This window comes from Leucopleurus acutus (genome assembly GCF_964270905.1).
Source record: "Leucopleurus acutus genome assembly, chromosome: 11".
Taxonomy (NCBI): domain Eukaryota; kingdom Metazoa; phylum Chordata; class Mammalia; order Artiodactyla; family Delphinidae; genus Leucopleurus; species Leucopleurus acutus.
In genome coordinates, this window is record NC_139152.1 from 2,510,935 (window position 1) to 2,518,079 (window position 7,145).

The 7,145-nt window shown below is 46.8% G+C and overlaps 1 protein-coding gene across 5 annotated transcripts in view; it reads right to left on the reverse strand.

Annotated features, from left to right (window-relative positions):
- The window catches only part of ADIPOR2 (adiponectin receptor 2), a 50,607-nt gene extending 46,298 nt beyond the window's left edge, over positions 1-4,309 (reverse strand). For 2 of the 5 annotated variants that reach the window (XM_082850744.1, XM_082850748.1), the window contains exon 1: positions 139-4,052. The gene's annotated coding sequence lies outside the window, so the exon portion shown is untranslated. The other 3 variants (XM_082850746.1, XM_082850745.1, XM_082850747.1) reach the window with 3 other exon arrangements.
- Between the last annotated feature and the right edge of the window lie 2,836 nt (positions 4,310-7,145).

Below are 7,145 nucleotides of genomic sequence, written 5' to 3' on the forward strand. Positions count from 1 at the left end.
AAGAAAAAAGTTCGAAGTGTTTAACTTTTCAGCTATCTGTTAGATTCATGAGCCCCAAGAATGTGCACGAAAACCACTAAAGCAGCTGAAGAGTTTCAAGGAGACCCGTGAAGTGAAGTTAGTGCCCCTGGGCCTTACCTCCAGGTTGGCAGGGATTCGCACGCTTTTTCTACCTCTTTGTGCACAGGTTTCTGCAGCAGCACCAAGGAGAAGTAACGAGATCCTTCGGTCTGCTGTATACACTTCTCAGCGCCCGGCAGTCGCAGAGCGCATTCCGGTGTTGCTCATGACCATGCCACCCATTCTGTTATGACAAGAACTCTGGGGAAGTCATGACAGTAGGAAACAAAGCTCTGAAAGAGAGAACAGCTCAATGACTAAAAAACTTCCTCAAAACCTTGCCCAGAATAATGAAACACAAAGAAAGAATGTGATGATGTCTCCTAGGACTCTGACTCAGTTCTTCCAAAGACTGAAGCCTCAGATATCGCAGAAGGAATCCCAGGGTAAGACGACAGAGACCTCAATAAAATCAAGGGTACAAGAACATGGAGAATTAGATGCTAAAGACTACATTCCGGGAGCACAAGTTCTGGAAGCTGAGCAAGAGAATGCTGAGAACGATCAAGATGGGTGGGGAAATGCCAGGCTCAGGGAGGAGTAAGCTGATGCTAAGGTGGGTCGATGTGCACCACTCTTCCGATGAAAAACAGCAAGAAGTCTCCGAGAAGCTGAACGGCTTCAGAGAGGAGCCAGAATGTCCCATCAAAACATAAGTTTTTCTGGGCTTCTCTGGTGGCGCAGTGGTTGAGAGTCCGCCTGCCGATGCAGGGGACACGGGTTTGCGCCCCGGTCTGGGAAGATCCCACATGCCGCGGAGCGGCTGGGCCCGTGAGCCATGGCCGCTGAGCCTGCGAGTCCGGAGCCTGTGCTTCGCAACGGGAGAGGCCACAACTGTGAGAGGCCCGCGTACCGCAGAAGAAAAAAATAATAATAATAATAAGTTTTTCTTCATAGAAAAGCAGCTGGTGCTACAAGATTAACTTTTGAAAAAGAGAAAACGAAGTAACTTCCAGGCAAGTTTTCCACTCCAAGGAAAAGGCTAAATTTGTGTCATTAATCTGAATGTTAGTGAATAAAGACTGCTTATTTGCATTCAAAAGTCCAGAAGCACTATATTTTGAAAATCACCCAAAAAAGCACACTGCTGAACAATGGTTGGTTTGATCCCATTTTAAAAACTCTGCAACAGGAAAAATGAGCCCTAATATGTAGATTTTAATTAACAATGTAGCAATATTGGTTTATCAATTGTAACAAATACAGCATGTTAATGCAAGGTGTTATCAACAAGGGAAAATGGAGGGTGGATAATATGAGAACTTTCTTTACTATCCACACAAAGTTATGTAAATCTAAAACTGCTCTAATAAAGTCTATTAATTTTTTAAAAACCTACATGTGTAGACAGATTTGCAAATAAACATTTGCATATGCAGACAAAGAGAGCGGGAAAGCTCTATATCAAACTTATTAACAGTGGTTCTCTACAGAGAGTGAAGAGCACAAGGAAGAATTTTCACATTACATTATTTCTGGACTGTCTAAAAACTTTCTACACTGAGCAATACTCTAAGAGGCTCTGCAGCACATGGAGAGCCTGGGTCCTGAAACCAGACTGCATGGATTCAAACCCCAGCTCCACCATTAACTAGCTGACAAACTTGGGTAGTTAATCTCTCTGTGCCTCAGTTTCCTCATCTGGAACTAGGGATAATAGTTTTTGTACCCACACAAAGCTGCCGCAGGTATTAAGTGACTTACTCCATGTTAAGCATTGGAAAACTACCTAGTCCATAGTAAGTGCTCAATAAGTAGTGTCCTCCACCGCCACCAAGCATCCACTGCACCTCAGTTTCTTTAAATCTTGACTGGTAAGACAAATCAGGAAAACTTGGCTCATCAAGCCCTTTCTAGTGAGATCTACAATCCAGAGAATACAATGTATTCAACAGCCAAATAAAAATAATCTGAGTTTTTAACAGATTACAAATAAACACTTAGCAATATAAGCCCATTTATATGAAAACAATCACTAATAGATTCTATAAGGATAATCATAAAAACAAACCCCTCTAAGTGCTGTGATTCTGGATAATATTTACTTTCTCCTTTATACTTTACTGAGTCATTTTAATTTTCCACATTGAATATGCATCATTTTTAATGAAATAAAGTAGGAGTCGGCAAACTTTTTCTATTGAAGGCCACATAGTAAATATTTTACCCTTTACAGGCCATAAGGGTCTCTGTCCCAACTATTCAACTCCACTGCTGAACCACAAAAGCAACCAGACAATACCTAAATGAACGCATACGGCTATGTCCCACTGACAATTTAATTTACAAAAACAGGAAGCTGGCAGGACACTGCCCACAAGCAGTCAAGTTTGCCAACTCCTGATATAAAGAAGGAAACAAAATTGTTTTCATTTTGGAAAACAAAATATAATTTACAACAAAGAAAGTGCATGAGCTAAACTGACATTATTGATGGGGAAAAAATCCCTATTCACTTATTAATATATGGGAATGTACGGACAGAAAAACACAAACTCTCTCATTTAGGCTCTGGAAATCCTCCTCTCATCCTTAGTGCCCCAGTAAGAGGAAACTTGCTAAGGAGCCTAAAGTCTAGATAGGAACATAAACTAGTGGGTAGGCAATCGCAAACAGAAACTAAAAGAAGGATGTCTTTCATATTTAAATCAACTTGAAATTTCTTCAAATTTCATAATAATTCACCAAGCAGCGGCCACCACAGGCGTGGAAGTCCCGACTACTGAGGAAAGGATTTTAGTCTTGGATAATCACAATCGGCACCGACAAATTTGTGAAAGGACATGAAAACATCTATGGACATCTAACAGCATTAGAAGTGAAATTTCTATGAAATAAACGTTAGAAATGAAAAACTCAGGAATGAAAAATCTATGAAATTCTAACGGAATTGGAGTCAGAGGGTGGTTAAGATGAGACATGCAAGTGGCCTTTGATAGGACACTTCAAACTTCAAAACTGACCAAGTTTCTGATCTCCGCCCCAAAAATAAAGCTTTGGGTTGAAGGAAACTATTCTTAACATTTCACGTGGAACGTGGTTTGAAATGTTACGACAGATTTCTTTGACTTTTCAATGGTTTCTCTGGAGGAGGGAAGAAGGACTGTTCTGGGAAGAGCTACGAAGGCTGCGACGTCCAGAGGCTAAACCTAAAGACGTTAGAAGACCACTCTGCTGAAAAGACGCCAACCCCCTGCAACGCAGCCAGCGTGCCCGATGCAACCGCAGCGGGACCGCTCAAGCTTTCTGCTGAGCGACCTCGCCAAGTTGTCAAAGCCCAGAGCAGACAGTAAACAAGACCCAGAGCCAGCGGTGCCCAAGGCGAGCTCTCGCACCGACGCCCAGACCCACCGAAGCCGGTGAGCAGCAGCCTCAAGGGGCGACACCGACACACGGCAGCCCGACGCCCGGGACACCAGGCCCAGAACGCGGTCCCCCCGGCCGCCTGCGCGCGGGCAAGCACCGGTGAGGGGTCTCCCCGCCGCAGGGGCCGGACGGGGGCCCAAGCGGAGCCCACCCAGGAGTGCGGCCAGCGGAGACGCGGAGGGGCGCTGGGGCCGGGGGGACTCGGGGCGGAGGGCGGACCCGGGGCCGAAGGAAGCCGGGGCCGAGGGACCCGGGGCTGGGGGCGCCGGTACCAAAGGGAGCTGGGGCCGAAAGGAGCCGGGGCTGAGAGGACCCGGGATGGAAGGAAGCCGGGGACCCGGAGCTGAAGGGACTCGGGACTGAGGGGACCCAGGGCTGGGAGTACCGGAAGGGAGCCGGGGCTGAGAGGCCCGGGGCAGAGGAAACCCGGCCCCGAGGGGCGCCGGCCCGGGGGTCGGGCGGACAGAGCAGGGGATGGAGGAGCGCGCTCCCCGCCCGCCGCGCCGCCGGGACACCCGCCCTCAACCCTCGGCCCCGCCGGCCTGGCCCGTGCTCCCACTCGAGAAACTCACCAGAGCTCGCCGCCGCCTCGCCACGCGTCTCGGGTGCCTCGGAACCGCGGCCGCCGGGACCCCAAACCAGCTGTGGGGCCGCCCGCTGCCGCCGCCGCGACCCAGCGTCCGGGAGGGTCCTCACACCGCCGCCGCCGTGACGCGAATCGCAAGAGGCGGCTCTGGCCAATGAGAGCGCTCCTCGTGCGCAGCCGCGCTGGCCCAAGCCGGAAGCGCCCCGCCAGGCCGCTCCCCGGCCTGGAAAGGCTTGGGAGCCACGGGGGGTGGTCCGCAACACGATCCGGCGGCGCCGAGAGCCCGGGGACACGGAAGTCCTTTAGCTTCCCTGCCTCCGGAGGCGGGAGCGTGTGCAGCGGAAGAGGCGGGGCCGCCCGGCTCGGGAAGCTTCCCGGTCTCTATGGATACAGCTCACACGCCTTGGGCGGAACCGAAACTGAGGGATTGCTAGGCGTAGTCTGTGGAGGCTTCGGACCTAAATCCGAAACATCTTGCCCAAAACAACAGCGTTTGCCTTTTATTACCTCCCGAAGACACTACCATTTGTGCCCCACGACTTCCAGAAAACGAATGTGAGCCCGCTCCTCTTAAAATATATGTAATTCAGAGCGATTTTTAAAATGTTTTAGCGTAATAGCAGGTCAGAAACTAATTCAGCAATAAATACCGTGTCTGTTTACCCAGAGCGAGTCGTTTTCTACTTGTGAGATTCAATTGAGCTCTAACTTCTTAGACCCCAAGATCGGGTTTCGCTACATACTTACTCTACAAGAAAAGGAAGTGTAGGAGTTGGCCGGTGTAGAAAATGTTTTCTTCACATTCCGTTCTAAGAGGGATTTATCACGCTCCAAGGAGGTTATATTGCCTTAACTGTCAAAAATCTTGTTATACTGATTAAAGGAAACCCATAAGCTTTCAAGGACATCCATGACCCAGGCCTGTCCCTCCCTGGAACCACACCAACCGAAAACGAAGGAGGCTGGAAAAAGCGTCACAGATCTATCAAAAGACCGAAGATCCGATACACAATATAAGGAAAAATGTTTAAAACAGAGGACCCTCCAGCCTGGAAATGTAAAATCTAAGAAGTGATTAAAGTTACTAAAATCAGAAAGAGCATGAATAAAATGGTCTTAATACTAGTATTTTAGAACTAAGTCCACCCAGTTAAGCTTGAAAGATAAATCAAAGCAGACAAACTTACACTTCGACAGCACCTTAGAAACAACACCAGTATTTGCAGAGCGAATCTGACCCGTGTACCGACTCACACAGGGCACAGATGAGAACAGGGGCCTCAGGCTTAAAAAGAGGTCTACTACAGAGGACAGAGCTACATAAAAGACCATTAACTAAGAGAGTGTTCAAATACCTCAAACCTTTTCTGCATCCTTCTCTCAATGATTTTGCTTTGACAAAACAAAGTGCTTTCCTCTGGAACAGTCCTTCATGGGCTAAAACATGTGAGAAAGATCCTTATGATTTTCCCACCAAGATTTTTCCTCTCATTCTCTGTCATCTTGACCCCAGTCCCAGATCACTACTACCAATTCCTGATGCTCCCAGTGATGAAACAAACCCCATCATTCCCTCAGACTGCTCACACCTTCTCAGCCAGTGAAGACACTGACACCATCCCTGAGCTGAAGGACCATCCCCTGAGTCCCACATCCACAGATGGCTTCATCCATATCTCTTACTTAAAGGTCACCCTTAAATGTCCCAAAGCAGATATTTCAGGTCTCTCTCCCCAACTGTGCTTCAGTTCATAATCTCTATATATTGTCTTCTAACTAGCAGTCCAAAAACCAAGGGGAATTCAGTAAAATTCTGTATCCTCCAGCACCTCAGAAACAACTGTGTCAGCTGTGGATTTTTAGAATGTCTGTTCCCTCCATCCTAAAGGTGTCACACTTCTCCACAGGAGGGTGGAGTACTTCCTCTTCTGCAGCACCCAGGAAAGAGTCCCTTCCACTCCTACTCCCCCTACTAGTCACCAGTGACCCAACAGTGCCCTGAGGCACAGCTAGTCTGATGTGGTCATCTCTACAATGATCAGATGTTGTTGACAGAGAAGCGCATCACTGGGTAAGTGACATTCATAATCCGGTTTCGGCCACCCCAGAATGAGGCGTCAGTAGTGCTACAGTATATGCTGCAGAAATGGTGATGATGGACTTGCTCTGGGGACAGCCTCAGCCTGCGTTGTGATCTGCAAGTCAACAGCCAATGAGAACTGAAGAGATAACCAGAGCGACCAGCAAATGAAGGTGCAGCTTTCAAATGCTAAAGGACAGAGAAAATGCTCCAGACCCCATTGTGAATTTAAGCTTGGAGTCCCAACTGGTTTGTTTTGTTTTGTTTTTCTTCTCCAATAAATAAAAGAGAAATTATATTATTTTTCTAATCAGAACAATTGCTATTTTTAAGGAGAAAAAAGAGACAAATCATTCTACTAGTGACAATCAAAATGAGCAGTCTTCTTTGAAAGAACTGTGTCTACCGCTTTCCAGAAAAAATTACAAAAGGAGCTTAACAGCTTCATCATTACGAAATACCTAAAACCAATCTAAACTCTTCTCTTCTCCCGCAGTATCTATAAGCTGCTGAAATATAAACATTAGAACTGAGGGGAAAAAATCTGGACAAAGTGAAAGATGGACCATAAAAAAAGAGAAACTTAGAAGAAAGAGCAAGAAATGTCAAACCAGTCCTTGTGTTTGTCTCATACATATGTTGTAAGAGAGGAAAAATTTCTTTCTACCCTCTTAGGTTCTGCGGCTGGCCTAAGAAGTAAACTGAGATAAGACATTACTAACAAGAGAAAAGCTGATAAATTTAATGTTTTTACATGCACACAGGAGTCTTCAGAAGGACCTGAGGAGAACATTAGAGCCAAAAGCTTACATACCTTTTTACATAAAGAATAAAATGTTGTGGGGATGTGGCGAGACAAAGTGGCCTGGACTAGGGACAGTAAATTGGGGGACAATGCCTAGGAAATATATGGGGAGAGGGGAACTCATGGACTATCAGGCTACTTTAGTAGGGTTCTTAGCACAGGTCCATTTTGGTTTAGGTCAACTCCCA